At 34.0% G+C, this 16,097-nt stretch overlaps 1 long non-coding RNA gene across 1 annotated transcript; it reads right to left on the bottom strand.

Annotated features, from left to right (window-relative positions):
- Positions 1–10,387: 10,387 nt before the first annotated feature.
- Positions 10,388–11,096, bottom strand: LOC125790078 (uncharacterized). Its single transcript, XR_007430020.1, has 2 exons — positions 11,059–11,096; positions 10,388–10,478 (listed from the first exon to the last, which is right to left on the bottom strand). It is a non-coding gene; the product is annotated as an uncharacterized LOC125790078 (long non-coding RNA).
- Between the last annotated feature and the right edge of the window lie 5,001 nt (positions 11,097–16,097).

Consider the following 16,097-nt stretch of genomic DNA (forward strand, 5'->3'; position numbering starts at 1 on the left):
GAGAGTGAGAGGAGGAGGATTCAGTACAGATAGTTTTACCAACCATAATATATTTATTATAACAGCTTATGCAATCACACTACAGTTATTATAAATTCTACACTTTATTGTTATTTCTGTTGGTGTCACTTAATAATAATACTACCTTTATAAAGGGTTTATAACTGAATTATAAAAAGGTCTATTATTGGTTATTATATTAAAATCCCTTATTAACATTTATAAGCAGTTATGATACATAAACTATAAAAGTGATTTTCCTGAAGGAAACGCAGGATGGTTGTGCAGCTAAAAATTGCTCCCACCGTTTGCTATGTTGGTAGCTAAGGTGCTGCTAGGTGGTTGCTAAGGCATTGCTATGATATCCATGGTGGTTGCTATGGTTTTGCTAAGCAAGCAATTGCTAAGGTGTTGCCAGGTGGTTGCTAAGGCATTGCTATGGTACCCATAGTGGTTGCTAAGCAATTGCTAAGGCATTGCTATGGTGCCTGTGTTGGTTACTATGTTTTACTAAGCAGTTGCTAAGTGGTTGCTAAATGGTTGCTAAGGTGTTGCTATTGTATGTGTAAATACGTAATTTAATTGCTAAGTTTAATAATTTAATCAGTAATGAGAATGTGGTATACATTTACATATTAAACGACTGAATTGGCATTCTATATTATTCACTGTTCACTGTTTCTCAGTGGTTTTTTTTCTTTTTATTAGTGTTTTTTTGAACTGATTATTACTATTACTTTACTAAACTATTAATAAATGTATTAATAAGTCATGTATATACCCTTTATAAATGTTGTCCTTTTTGAAAGTGATCTTTGTTATTTCCACTTGGTAACACCATAAAAATCACATAGCAACACCTTAGCAACCAACTCCTATACTGTAACAGCACCTTATCAACCACCTAGCAGCACCATGGCAACTAGGGGTGGGCGATATTCTAAAAAAAAAGACAAATTGTGATATTCTTCAAAAATATGATAAATTCTTGTTTTGAATTTTTAAGTTCTTAAAACTGAAAAAGGACAGTTTTATTCAGTAGAAATTAGCTATTTATTTAATAGCTATTTATAGCTATTAAACAGGCTTTCATGGGAGAATGGCACTAGATTTTATAAGTGATGTCATTTCCCTCTCACCTGCACAGGTAACCAGGAAGATGATCATGAGGAAGAAGATCTGGGGGAGGATGGTCTTGAGGAGGTGGGTGATCATGAGGAGGATGATCTGGGGGAGGTGGGTGATCTGGAGGAGGATGACCTTGAGGAGGTGGGTGATCATGAGGAGGATGACCTTGAGGAGGTGGGTGATCTGGAGGAGGATGACCTTGAGGAGGTGGGTGATCATGAGGAGGATGACCTTGAGGAGGTGGGTGATCTGGAGGAGGATGACCTTGAGGAGGTGGGTGATCATGAGGAGGATGACCTTGAGGAGGTGGGTGATCTGGAGGAGGATGACCTTGAGGAGGTGGGTGATCATGAGGAGGATGACCTTGAGGAGGTGGGTGATCATGAGGAGGATGACCTTGAGGAGGTGGGTGATCATGAGGAGGATGACCTTGAGGAGGTGGGTGATCTGGGGGAGGATGACCTTGAGGAGGAGGGTGATCATGAGGAGGATGACCTTGAGGAGGTGGGTGATCTGGGGGCGGCTGATCCTCATCTTTATTGTTTGTTAGGGTAGAATCTCTAAAGCAAATTTAAAAAAGAAAAAAATTATTCTACTTTAACCCTGTATAACTATTTACCAGTATTATTATTAATAGAGATGTATGTGTGCAGTTGTTATATTAATAACTATGTTAACTATGTTATATTAATTACTAAATTAACATTCTGTAAAATTCACTGTTCACTATTTCTCAGTGTTTTCCTGTATATTTGTGTTTTAGCTGTTTAGCATTGAAAACATTTAATTAGAAATTAGAAATAATAAGGAATAAAATAGTAAAATATGATAAATAAATTGAATACTAATTTTAAATCAACATTTAATATATACGAATAATATATATATATATATATATATATATGTAAAATAGAAAATTCTAAAATACACATATTGACAAATTGACACATAAAATATAAAAGAAATAAAAAATGGTAAAATGATCAGAATGATAAGAAATAAAATAAAAAATAATAAAGAACATAAGAATAAAAATATTAAACATTAGAATAAAAAATAAATAAATAAAAATAAATTAAATAAATTACATAATAAGCATAAAATATTTAAACAGTCTTTCTAAAGGTGATTAGAAACTAAAAGTTTAAAATGAATCAGTGATCTCAGTGACTGAATAGAATCAGAATAGACTGTAAACGAGCCAATGAAAAAGTTTATAGGCCAACAAAACAATAGCTTAGCCACGCCCACTGCACTGAAAAAAAACTGCCAAAAAGAAAAATTAAAAGATTAAAAATTATATGTATGTAATTTTTTATTACACTTTTTATTATGTTGATTTTAGTGTTAGGGATGATTTGTGAACAAAAAAGGTTAAAATCAAATCTACAATGAAAATGTAAAACACTTCCAATCCAATAAACATAAAAACAGTTACTTATTTTAGTTTAGGATTTAGATTTAATGTTAATATAGATATTATATTATACATATATTATACTATTAGAGTCTTCCTTTGTTTGCATTAGAGAAAGAAAACACCATTATTATTATTATTATTATTATTATTATTATTATTATTATTATTATTATTATTATTATTATGGCACATAATTCAGGTCTGAAAGGGTTAAATGTCATAGTCTAAAGATATTAGAGGATATTATTTGCAACAAAACTAATTAAAAATAATCCAGTTAGTAGCTAGTAAATAGTATATTCACTGTATATTAACTGTTACAGGTGTTATTACAGTGTAATTACACATGTATATTAATGGCATTGGTTAAAACAGAAGTTGCAGAAGCTGTACTACTGTAATGCATCTGTAAAAATATATACAAAAATTAAGAGAGCACTTCTTCAGTTTCTGAATCAGTTTCTCTGATTTTACTATTTATAGGTTTATGTTTGAGTAAAATGAACATTGTTGTTTTATTCTATAAACTACAGACAACATTTCTCCCAAATTCCAAATAAAAATATTCTCATTTAGAGCATTTATTTACAGAAAATGAGAAATGACTGAAATAACAAAAAAGATGCAGAGCTTTCAGACCTCAAATAATGCAAAGAAAACAAGTTCATATTCATAAAGTTTTAAGAGTTCAGAAATAATCATTATTTGGTGGAATAATCCTGGTTTTAATCACAGTTTTTTTCATGCATCTTGGCATCATGTTCTCCTCCACCAGTCTTACACACTGCTTTTGGATAACTTTATGCTGCTTTACTCCTGGTGCAAAAATAATCTCTAGTCCCGTAGTCCTAATTGGTTGAAATGTATTGTTGGATGTATTGTTATACCTTAATAACAAGCCAACAATATATTTTAACCAATCACATGAACTTTGCTCGTTTTAATTTAACTTAATTTGTGTGAATTGTTCCACAAGGTTCCACAAGGCTCAGTGCCGGGCCCTATATAGTTTACAATGTATATAAGTTGACGTGTACAGTGTCTACTAAATTTTGGAAACATTTTTATATGCGATTTTAAATTGTAACAATCTTATCATAAACATTACACATAAATGATAATATTGGTGTAATAGAAGCAGTTCTGTTACATTACTTGTACAAATTTAAAGATACATTATCTGAGTTAATAATAAAAAATGATAAAATTATGCAGTAACTTCTTGAAATGATTCTGATATCAAATCAGGTTCCTTATTTGTGTAATAATATTTTCATTCAGAGTAAATACTGAAACATCTGTTCCTATGCCATTTGAACAACTAAACATTTATAACAGAGGTGTGATAGTAAAAAAGTTAAGAGAGGAAGTGAAAATCTTACACATGGTATTTACCCCGAGCGATCCGGACGCCCTAAGTACTTAAACAATTTCCTGTTTTGCACCTTTGTCATAAACACAGTGATCTCACATAGAAACAGTGATCACACATTAACACATCATATTTAATGTACTAAAGTTCACTTCTGGTGTTCCACAAGGTTCAGTGCTGGGCCCTATATAGTTTACACTGTATATAAGTTAATGTGTGTGTTTGAATTTTGAAAACACTTTTTTGCCAGGGTTTTATTATTATTTTTTTTTTTTCAATTTTATTTAAAGTTGTTTTATTGAGTTGGTAACCCAACTTAGTGTAAACAGTTTAATAAAATATTAAATGTTTATTTTTATATATATATATATATATATATAAATAATAAATATATATTTTTTCATAACTTGTCTGATTCAGTAGTTTTATTCTCTTCAAAATCATTGGACATTTATTATTATTTCACTAAAAATATTAAATAATACTACATTTAATCATATATGCGATATTAAATTCTACCATACTTATTATAAACATTACACATGAATTATAATATTGGTGTAACAGGAGCAGTAAACGCTTCTGGTTCCTCTGAGAGTTTTGGTTACTTGTACAAATTTAAAGATACATTATCTGAGTAAATAATAAAAAATGAATTATGCAGTAACTTCTTGAAATGATTCTGATATCAAATCAGGTTTATTAACAGTCACTTGTACTGATATGTTTTCAAGCAGTTCAGTTTGGTGGTTTGATGGTTTGTGATCATGCATCTTCCTCTTGATTATATTTCAGAGGTTTTTAATTTTGTAAGATCTGGCTAATTTTTTAGGTGCTCTCTTGTTTTTTCTTTATATCCCTGACATTTCATAGTTAGTTACTGTACATATACTTAATATATGATTTCACAATTACTAAAAATGTGGTCCCGTAGTTCTAATTGGTTAAAATGTATTGTTGGATGTATTTTTATACCTTAATAACAAGCCTACAATACATTTTAACCAATCACACAAACTTTGCTCGTTTTAATTGAAATTAATTTGTGTAAATTGCTGTTGAATTGTGATGTGTGAGCAGTGGTGTCGGTATCAGATTGTTGTGCATTTTGTCTGCAATCCATACGCCCACTCTGTTACAGCAAGCTGCTGAAAAAAGATCTTTAAAGTAAAAATTAACATTAATTCTCTATTTGTGTAATAATGTAAATACTGAAAAATGTGTTTCTATGAAATTTGAACAACTATACATTTTCTAGTCAACTATACGTTTTCTAAACTAAATTTACTGTATCAAATTAATTTTAACTTAATTTTAATCAAATAATGTGATCAGTTTTAGCTTTCTTCCATTTTTTAAAATCTCTTTCTAAATCTGAGCTCTTTTTAGGTAGAATTGTATAAAGTAGTAGAAAGTTAGGTAGAGGAAGCGTGAAGTTTTACACGTGGCATTTTTTCCCCGTGCGATCCGACCTCTCGGATTTTCATACAGAACTATTTTCCTGTTTATAACCTTTATCATATACAGAGTGATCACACATTAACACATACAAACATCCTGTAAAATAGAAACAGAAATAAACAGAACTGATCATACCGTTAACCTCTGCCCCTCTTTCACACTCTCGCTAGTATCAGAACGAACTTCCGGGAGAATCAGTTCCGGCAGCACAAACGTAAAGATACAGTATCGGAATAAATGCTAAAAATGATGCTAAAAAAGTTCACTTCTGGTGTTCCACAAGGTTCAGTGCTGGGCCCTTTATAGTTTATACTGTATATAAGTTAATGTGTGCAGTGTTTGAATTTTGAAAACACTTTTTTGCCAGTTTTTTTTTTTTTTTTCATTTTTAATTAAAGTTGTTTTATTGAGTTGGTAACCCAACTTAGTGTAATCGGTTTAATAAAACATCAAATGTTTTTTTTAAATAAATAATAAATATATATTTTTTCCTAACTTGTCTGATTCAGTAGTTGTATGTATATGTAAGGCATTGGACATTTATTATTATTTTAATAAAAATATTAAATAATACTACATTTAATCATATATGCGATATTGAATTCGAAAAATGTAAATACTGAAAAATGTGTTCCTATGAAATTTGAACAACTATACATTTTTCATTCAGTGTAGTCGGATGTTGAAAAAACTAAATTTACTGTATCAAATGTATTTTAGATAGATAGATAGATAGATAGATAGATAGATAGATAGATAGATAGATAGATAGATAGATAGATAGATAGATAGATACTTTATTAATCCTGAAGGAAATTTAGGCATCCAGCAGCAACAACACAATACAAGAAGAAACATATTCAAACAAATCAAAACACAGAAGAATAGAATAGAAAATATATAAGGCTATAAAAAATGTACTATACAAGGTAAAGATCTATCTGTAAACGAAGCAGTGCAGTAGATGTTGCTAATGGTCATAAATAATTAAATAATTAAATTGTTAACAGAGCAAAGTGCAATGTGCAATGAAATGATTGCGAAAGCGACTGATGTGACATAGAATATAACATAAATATGCATACGATAGAAGATAGATCTGAAAAGAGAATGTGAATATGTGAATACCCAATCATGAGTAAAGTTTTAACTTAATTTTAATCAAATAATGTGATCAGTTTTAGCTTTATTCCATTTAAAAAAAAATCTTTCTAAATCTGAGCTCCTTTTAGTAGATTTAGTAGATTAAGTAGAGAGGAAGTGTGAAGTTTTACACGTGGCATTTTCCGATCGCTCGGATTTTCCTACAGAACTTAAACTATTTCCTGTTTTGCGCATTTATCATAAACACACAATGATCACACATAAACACATACTGTAAAATAGAAACAGAAACTCTGAACAGAACTGATCATACCGTTAACCTCTGTCCCTCTTTCACACTGTCGCTAAAATTCACACATTCACCTCAGAATCTGAACGAATTTCCGGGAGAATCGGTTCCGGCAGCACAAACTTAAAGATACAGTATCAGAATAAAAACTAAAAATGATAAAATTATGCAGTGATTTTTTTTTTTTTAGGTAATTCTAACATCAAATTTAATGTTCTAAAGGTCACTTCTGGTGTTCCACAAGGTTCAGTGCTGGGCCCTATATAGTTTATACTGTAAATGAGTTGATGTGTGCAGTGTCAAAATTTTGAAAACTTTTTTGCCATTTTTTTTTTGTTTCACTTTTATTTAAAGTTGTTTATTGAGTTGGTAACCCAACTTAGTGTAATCGGTTTAATAAAACATTAAATGTTTTGTTTTTTTTATAAATAATAAATATATATTTTTTGTAACTTGTCTGATTCAGTAGTTGTATGTATATGTAAGTCATTGGACATTTATTATTATTTTAATAAAAATATTAAATAATACTACATTTAATCATATATGCGATATTGAATTCTACCATACTTATTATAAACATTACACATGAATTATAATATTGGTGTAACAGGAGCAGTAAACGCTTAATACAAATTATACAATTATGCAGTACATTTTTTTACTTATTGTAAAATCAAATGTAATTTATTGATGATCACTTCTTCTAGGGTTCCACAAGGTTCAGTGTTGTGACCTATATAGTTTATTCTGTATAAAACTTAATGTGTGCAGTGTGTCAGTGTTGTATTGATATTTTTTATTTTATTTTATTCTTTAATAAAGTTGGTGTAAACAGTTATAAAAAAAACCCATAATACAATATATTTTAAATAGTTCTGTTTCTCATTCAGTTTATTGTATATGAATGTACAGTATGTGTATATAAATCATTATACATTTTTAATTATATTCATAAAAAGTAAAAATAATAAATAATATTGCATTTCATCACATATTTAATATTAAATAAAAATACTGTAAATTCAAGTACTGTATGCTCTAAACCGGAAAAAACTCTAATCTGTTTTTTTTTTAATCTCTTTTTTATTATTGAATGATTAACACTGATCTTAACTGAGGTGAGTGAGATCCTGCAGTTCTTTAAATGTTGTTCTGGGTTCTTTTGGGATCTCCTGGATGAGTTCTTCATGCCCTTCTGGAGTAATTTTGTTCAATCGGCCTGGTCACTCCTGGGAAGGTTCACCAGTGTTCCATGTTTTCTCCATTAGTGAATAATAGTGAATCGCTGTGGTACACAGAGGTATATACGCGTTGCCGAGTAACGGCATATATACACAGTACAGTTTTTAATAATTGCCTCCACCAGCACCTTTTGTGGAAAAAAGGGAAGGAAAATCGCTCGGCTAATGCTGTCTGACAGCCAGAACGCTGTGTGTGTGTGTGTGTGTGTGTGTGTGTGTGTATATATATATATATATATATATATATATAATTTTTAATATTGATATAACACTTCAGGAGAGGATCCGTGCTGAGGACGGCCAATCAACCACTTCTGGTATAGTTGGTAGATATTTAGAACAGGCTTATTTAGGGAGCCCTTCCTTAGGGACAACAGCGGCAGCTGTATTTATTCCAGAATTGCAAGTATCCATAGGCAGGAGGCTGACAAATAATTGATCTGTGTTTGCAGCTGAACTTGTGGCTATCCTGCTGGCTTTGCAATGGGCCGAGGAGACATGCCCTTTGGGTCTGGTGATATGCTCTGACTCTTTGGCTTCACTACAGTGTATTCGGTCTGGTCGAACATCATGTAGGCCCATGGGCGCAGATGGCACTGGGGACGGGGGGGACATGTCCCCCCCAGATTTATAGTGACCTCATCCGAAATCTAGCATCTACAAGCATAAACGTTGGGGTTTTAATTTAATTAACTGTACGTTTGTGGAGTTCTGTGTTCCACGATGCCCTCGTTTTTAAACTAGGAAGCGTTCAGTTCAGAGGTTACATTGTTCGGAGCTCCGTGTTCCAGTTCCAATGTAAATTTAACGCACCTTCTCAAGTCCGGGGTTCTAAGGAGCTGGTAACTGCCTGTAGACTACAGACACAGGCAGTTACCAGCTCCTTACGGTACGTGTCCACTAGCACTTTTTTCAACGCAATCCGCTGCGCTGGATCTCCTTGCTCGTTTTTGAATTAAAATGAAGCAACAGAAGTAGACAGTCATAAGTTTAATATTTTTATTTTTTTTTACCAACCTCACTGTAACCTATAGCTCTATAAATCCATATTCTGCCGCTTTCAGCTTCTCTTCTGTGGTTGAAAGGCGCCTGTTCTGTGTGTGTGTGTGTGTGTGTAAGAGGCTTGTGTGTGTGTGAAGACGCAGCTTGCTCTTCATTAAATGCATCACTACGGTTACTTCATAAACATGGTACAGGACTTTGTCGGCATTGTTTATAAGAAGAGACTCCTGAACATGTGCTTTTACGTTGCATTCACTATTCAGAACACAGGCAGAGTTTAGTTGACTCCCTCAGAATTAAGGGGCACACAGACATCTCTATGAAGGGTTTACTATTAAGTGGCTTAGGTATGGGATGGGTACACAAGCAGGTTCTGTTATTTTTACGTAATGTCCAGGTGTTTAATTTTGTCTGATTTTTGTTATTATTGATATTATTATTTAATAATTATTGTTTATTTTTGTTTTATTTTTATTATTATTATTTTATTTATTTATATATTTTTTTCCTGTTGTGCACTCTCCTGAAGTCTTGCTCCATACTCCAGTCCAGTGGGTGGCGGTAATGCGCCTGTATTTGGTTTGCCAACCGCCATAAAACCTCAAAGAAGAAGAAGAAGTTGGCTGCGTCCGAAATCGCGTACTTAAGCAGTACGTACTGGATTGGGGTGAGTACGCACTGCTTGTTGAGCAAAGCAGTACGCTTTTTCAGTACGCCAGACCGCAGTACGCACGCAGCCTCGGACGCACTACATCCACCATCTTACCTCTGACGCCCTTTCACCTCTCACCCCTCCTAACCAGCGGCACACTTTACAGAGCTTTACCCTAATTAATTTCATTAAAATTCCCTCATTAATCAGCTCTTATTAATAAATAAACCCCCAAACTGTCCTATTTAATAAACACTGACTGTAAATAAAACTTAAAATTAATATTTCCTCAAATATGAAATATTTAATAATAAATATGAACGGACTGTTTAATATTCATGAAGTATATTAATAATACTAGCTTATGCAACAAAACAATTATCAAAAAGTTTCAAAGATAAATACCAAAATGTTAATTAATTCCTGCCTTTCCATTTCACCAGAATTTCCTTTTCTAGCATAAATATTTAAACACATGATCCTTATTGTTATACATTATCTTTTACTGACTGCATTAAACATAAAGGCAACATATATGCATTACTGATGTAAATCAAATATGCTAGAACCAGTCAGTTTCTGGAAAACTGGGGATCATATTTGGCAATAAAATGTAAATTAAAAAAATATTTTAGTTATTTTATTTAATATAGTTTTTCCCTCACTTGCATATTTACACAAATACATTTCCCACAAAATACAAGAATGACAAGTCTTTAAAGTAGCTTTATTTATTTTTTTTATTCATTGTTCATTTTTCTCCCTCTCTTCATCTTCATCCTCTCGAGTAGGAAGGATAGTTGAATCTGAAACACACACAGATTAAAACAGTTTAGCTTGGGCATTAAACAAATATAATATAAATTCTGAACAACATAAAAGTCTAACCATCCTGGCTGGTTAGCTAGCTATTTAATAAAACTAAATAAAATGGTCAGATTTTGGTTATAATTTATTAATGTGATTTTTGGCAACCAGTCTGTCTGTCTGTTGAAAAGCCTCTCTGATATCAGCAGCCTTTTTTCTCAGATGAGTTTATACAGACTGATCAGTATTAAGTTAAACCTGCCCCAGCTCCTCAGCACTGCAGCAGTATACAGGGCTGTAGTGAGTTAGTAAACGCTGGTGTTGTAGAACAGAAGATTAATAAAGAGTTGTGATAAGTTTGATAACTCTAAGCTAACTGATCTCAGTAGCACAGGGCTAACGCTGCTCAGTAAAGCAGTTCAGATACGAAAATAAAGATATTCTGTCTGCAACAGCATTAATAACAAACCCACACCCCTATAACTCGCTACTTTAACTTAAACTAACCCTCATAAATCTCTCATTTACAGCCTGATATCACAAACAACCAAAACAGTTTATATATCTGAATCTCCTCACCTCATAAACTTCTCTCTCTCCACTCCTCTCCTCCGCCGCCCCGCCGCTCCGCCGCCCCGCCGCTCCGCCGCTCACTGACGGGTCACTCAGCTCAGCGCGGCTCCCGGTGGATTGTGGGAAATATTAGCGGGTGAAGTGTGCTGGGCTTGTATACTTAAAAATGTCTCCCGGTGCAGTACGTCATCCGGGAACTTTTCGCGTACTCAAACTCGTCTACTGCGCATTCGGACACACTACCCGATCTCGCATACTGCTTTTGCATACTGTTTAGTATGGAAGTACGCGATTTCGGACGCAGCCCTAGTTGCGAGACCCGCAATGCATTTTGGGACACATTTAGCTCGCTTAGTAGGCAGCGAAGTTTATTATAAATCATGATGCCCTCAAAATCACGTTTGAATCCCCCCTTATGATTCGGACACTCAAAGAAAAATGGCTGACATACTCAATAGTGCCCTAACTAGTAAATAGGGAGCCATTTCAGTCACAGCCTGAGTCTTCGCCCGCTGTGAGTGCTGGGGACTTCTGCGCTCCGACCGGAAGCACCGCGAACCGTGAGTCTGTTGCTATGGCTACCGAGGACGCCATCTCCGTGAGCTCTGTGTGAACCGTGAGTAACGAATCAACTGACTCGGTTGACTCATTCGATTCACTTTCGCTTTCGCTGACTGAGTGGAGTAATAAGTGCACCAACATACTGGGCCCCAACAAAACACAGCGCTTGAACTGTTTATTTGGTGTTTCACCTCTTATCGGTGGTGTGGTTATTAAGTTTGAGTGTTTAATACTCATTGTTTAATCCGAGGGTTTTATTTGTGTATTTTATTTTATTTTATTTTATTTATTTATTACGCCGAATTTATGTTTATTACCCAGAGATTAATGTGTTAAATTTGATTTATATATCTGAAGGGGGAGTGTTTTGTGTTATTTGAGACCTGACCTGGGATTATTTTATTTTATTTTTTCTTCATATGAGTACAGAGACATTCGGAGAGCTAAATAAATAGCTCCACTTTTATTTCTACTAAGTCACGTGTTTTTGTGTGTTTTTCTTTTTAAGATATTGAAATGTTTATGTTATGGAGGCACCATTTTATTATTTGAGTTTTAGCTTATTCAGCTAAAGGGTTATCGTGTTATTCTCAACCAATATTAATTTGATATAATTCTGGGTTAATATTGGATAATGCTGTAGAGTGTGGGGCTGCAGGTTTTATATTGTAGTGGTTCAGTACTGTTATTCTAGCTGTATTTTAATTAATATTATTATGTTTAGTTATTTAATGAGACCGAGGCCGGTGGAAGAGTGTGTAGAGGCATTACAGATATAATTACTGAGTAAACTACACGGAGGTAATGTGTTTTAGTGTTTTTGTTTAATGTGTATTAGCATTAGCCTAACATTGCTACTGAGCTGTTTAGGCTAAAGGGGATTTGGGGTTATTTTTATGTGTATTAATATTAATATAAATGTTTGTCTCTTCATAGGAATCATATGGTGTAGCCACTGTTTTCCCATATCTGTTAATGCTTTTATTTTGTTTTATTTGCCATTTCAGACTCTAAAGGGTATTTTGGTCTAAAATAAGAAGGTTCTGTTCCTTGTAATGCTAATGGTCAGTTAATGCTCATTTTAAATGAATTGACTGCAGTGTAATATTTACAGCTATGTATCTAGACCTCTTTTAGTATTGGAGGTGTATTTTATTGATTAAGGTACTTATAACTTGTTTTTGGCACTGCCTTTTTTTGTTAGGTGGGCTATCCCCTTTTCAAATTATTTTTACTTTTGTATTTTATAATAAATTCTAAATAATATTTTGTAAATCATGTTAAATACCCCTCTATATTTGACTCTATATTGACCACTCTAAAAAACATTTTTACTTTTGTCCTATAGGACCTGTTTTTATTTTTATTGTTTGACTTCTACTATCGAGTCTGTGAGAAAAGGGGAATGTTTAAATGTACACTTGATCCTCTTTTGATATTTTATTGAATAAACTGTTTTTGTATTCAAACAGCTGTGTGATCATTTTAAAGTGAACCATTGTGGTGAAAAATTATTATTACTATAAATAGTTAAATAGGGCTCTCTCACCCTTTATAATCAGAGAGTGGCGTAGTCTATATTTACAGGTATATAAGTAGTGGAGGCCACATAGTTAAGAGCTTTAATCATCATGTCCTGCAGAGGGTGCAAGTGCACAAAACACATAACTCATATTGTTAAACACTCCTATAGAGAATAAAGAAACAGGAAAGTTCATTTAATTATATGAACTTTGCCATTTACCAAGTGCCTGGCTTTAAGACATGCATTAAGAAATACAGGTGTTGGAGAATGAAACTGAAACACCTGGTTTTAGACCACAATAATTTATTGTGGTGACGGACAGTTCTGGTGGAAACAGGAGAGTTGAGGTGCACATTGAATTCTGTGTGATTTGATCAGCCGTGGTTTTATGTTTTTTGGATACAATCCGGGTTAGCACCCGAACATCCCTTTCAGACAACTTCCTCTTACAGCGTCCACAGTAGGGCTGCCACAAACGATTATTTTTATAGTCGACTAATCACCGATTATTTTTTATGATTAGTCGACTAATCGGATCATACGTTAATTGAATATAAAACACAGTTTATCACAATAGAATGCAGCTGCTATTATACAACCATCATTAGATTTCAGCTATGTGCTAACTAAAAATAAAAACAATTAAAATCATAGTTCATTAAACCTTTAATGAAATATGCAGCTTGTTGTAACAGACAGTTATTTTACTGTTTAGCATAAAGTGTAAACAACTGTGTAAAATAAGGATAAGGCACTGGCATTTATGAAACATCTCAACCGTGAGGTTGTTTGAACTATTATGAAAAAAAAGTACATTAATAAAAATGCCTCTCTGTCCAGATATTGTGTACATTACCGTACACAGGGCAGCTGTCTGCACAGATCTGTTTGGCAGAGGAGAGCGTTTGGTGATTTTACACCACACATGACTGATCTGTGAGTTTACTGCACCGAAAAGCACTGAAAACAGAAGCCACTGTCAGAATGAAATCCTTCTCTGTAGTTTATCGGTTTGGGACGGCATTTGTGACAACGTCTGGGTCTGGATCCGGATCGCGGTCCGCCTATTAGTGACCTCTGTTTTAAAGCTATCAAGATGAGTAAGTTAAGTACTAAGTTAACGCTCCGTTTACGCTAATTTTAGCAGCTAAATAGCAATTTAGCTTCTTCGTCATTTAATCAGCCACAACATGCCTCCTTTTCAGGTGCTCGTGCATCGCGGTTGTGCTGCCGAGGAAGGCAAGTTCTTCATTGCAGATATTGCATTGCACGCGTTTCACTTTTATTTTCTTGGTGATCCCACACTTTTGAGTTCTGTAGCGGGGTAGCCATGAAACCAGAGCCTGTCTGTATAATGTCCTGAGATGTCGTCCACTACCTACCCCGGTTTCCACTACTGCGCATGTGCGTCCAGGACAGAAAGGCAGTCGCAGCAGTTTGGAGAGAAAAACAAAGAAAAAAAAATACGACTAATCGACTATTAAATTAGTCGTCGACTATTTTAATAGTCGACATAATCGTGACTAGTCGACTAATCGTGGCAGCCCTAGTCCACAGTTAATCCTGTTGGATGTGGTTGGTCCTTCTTGGTGGTATGCTGACGTTACCCTGGATACCGTGGCTCTTGATGCATCACAAAGACTTGCTGTCTTGGTCACAGATGCTCCAGCAAGACGTGCACCAACAATTTGTCCTCTTTTGAACTCTGGTATGTCTCCCATAATGTTGTGTGCATTGCAGTATTTAGAGCAGAACTGTGCTCTTACCCTGCTAATTGAACCTTCACACTCTGATCTTACTGGTGCAATGTGCAATTAATGAAGATTAAACACCAGGCTGCTCCAATTTAGCCATGAAACCTAAAATCCCACACTAAAATGACGACAGGTGTTTCAGTTTCATTGTCCAACTCCTTTATATATATATATATATATATATATGTGTGTGTGTTTTGTTCTGATTTTGCCTTAAAAATCTCTCCAATCTTATACAGTCATTTTCAAACAAAAGCTGCAGAAGAAGGAAGAGAGTGTCAGGAATGAAACTTGGCCTAAGGTTACTAAGGTTGTTTTTGAGGGTGTGCTGATGCTATAATGGTCCAGGTATTTGCACTATGGAAATACAAGCTGTTGCACGCACACACGTACTGCCCTCAGGACATTATTATCTGTAAACGAAACTAACAGATACACACAGCCATGGAAAGCACCTGCTCTATATCTGTACTTTAGTATTCATTACAGGAACAGAACAATGGAAACCTGTATTTTTAATTTATCACATTACAGAGATATAAAAACACATTGATATAGTGTTTAATTAAAATATTCTACATTAAATGAAGCTGTATGTATAAACCCTGTCTGTCCGCAGGTTAACCTCAGCAGCAGGATGTTCTGTTCTGTTTGTTGTTCTTGTTTGATGTGTTTTTCCTGTGAAATGAAGAAGAGTTCATGCAAAGTTGAAAGAGTAAAGAATCAATAAACAGGACTCTGATCCACCTGTATCAGCACAACACACACACTATGCAGAGTCTTATATGATTAGTGAAGCTAGAAAACGGGATACTCGGTGTACAAACATGGTCATAATGTTATGCTTAATTGGTGTATGTTAGTATTTGTTCATTTAGACTGAAAAACTCTGGACTAGGAAAACTTACAACTGACAGGTTGAAGCTTCCTGAACAGGATGTGTAGACTGGAAAAACAGAACATTAGCATAAAGCCATCTAAAGCCAAATACACATGCAAAGTTCAGGATCAGGATGTGACTGGCAAATGTCCTAGATTTCAACAGAGACAAGAGGACAACCTTAAATCAATACTGCAGAACCACTGAAGAGTTTATAGTTACAGCTGCAGGTAAAAGTATGTGAACTCTTTGGGATTATACTTGGATTTCTGCATAAATTGGTGAATATGTGTTTGCATGGATTTATTGAACATAACATGATAAC

This window comes from Astyanax mexicanus, unplaced genomic scaffold (assembly GCF_023375975.1).
Source record: "Astyanax mexicanus isolate ESR-SI-001 unplaced genomic scaffold, AstMex3_surface scaffold_34, whole genome shotgun sequence".
NCBI lineage: Eukaryota > Metazoa > Chordata > Actinopteri > Characiformes > Acestrorhamphidae > Astyanax > Astyanax mexicanus.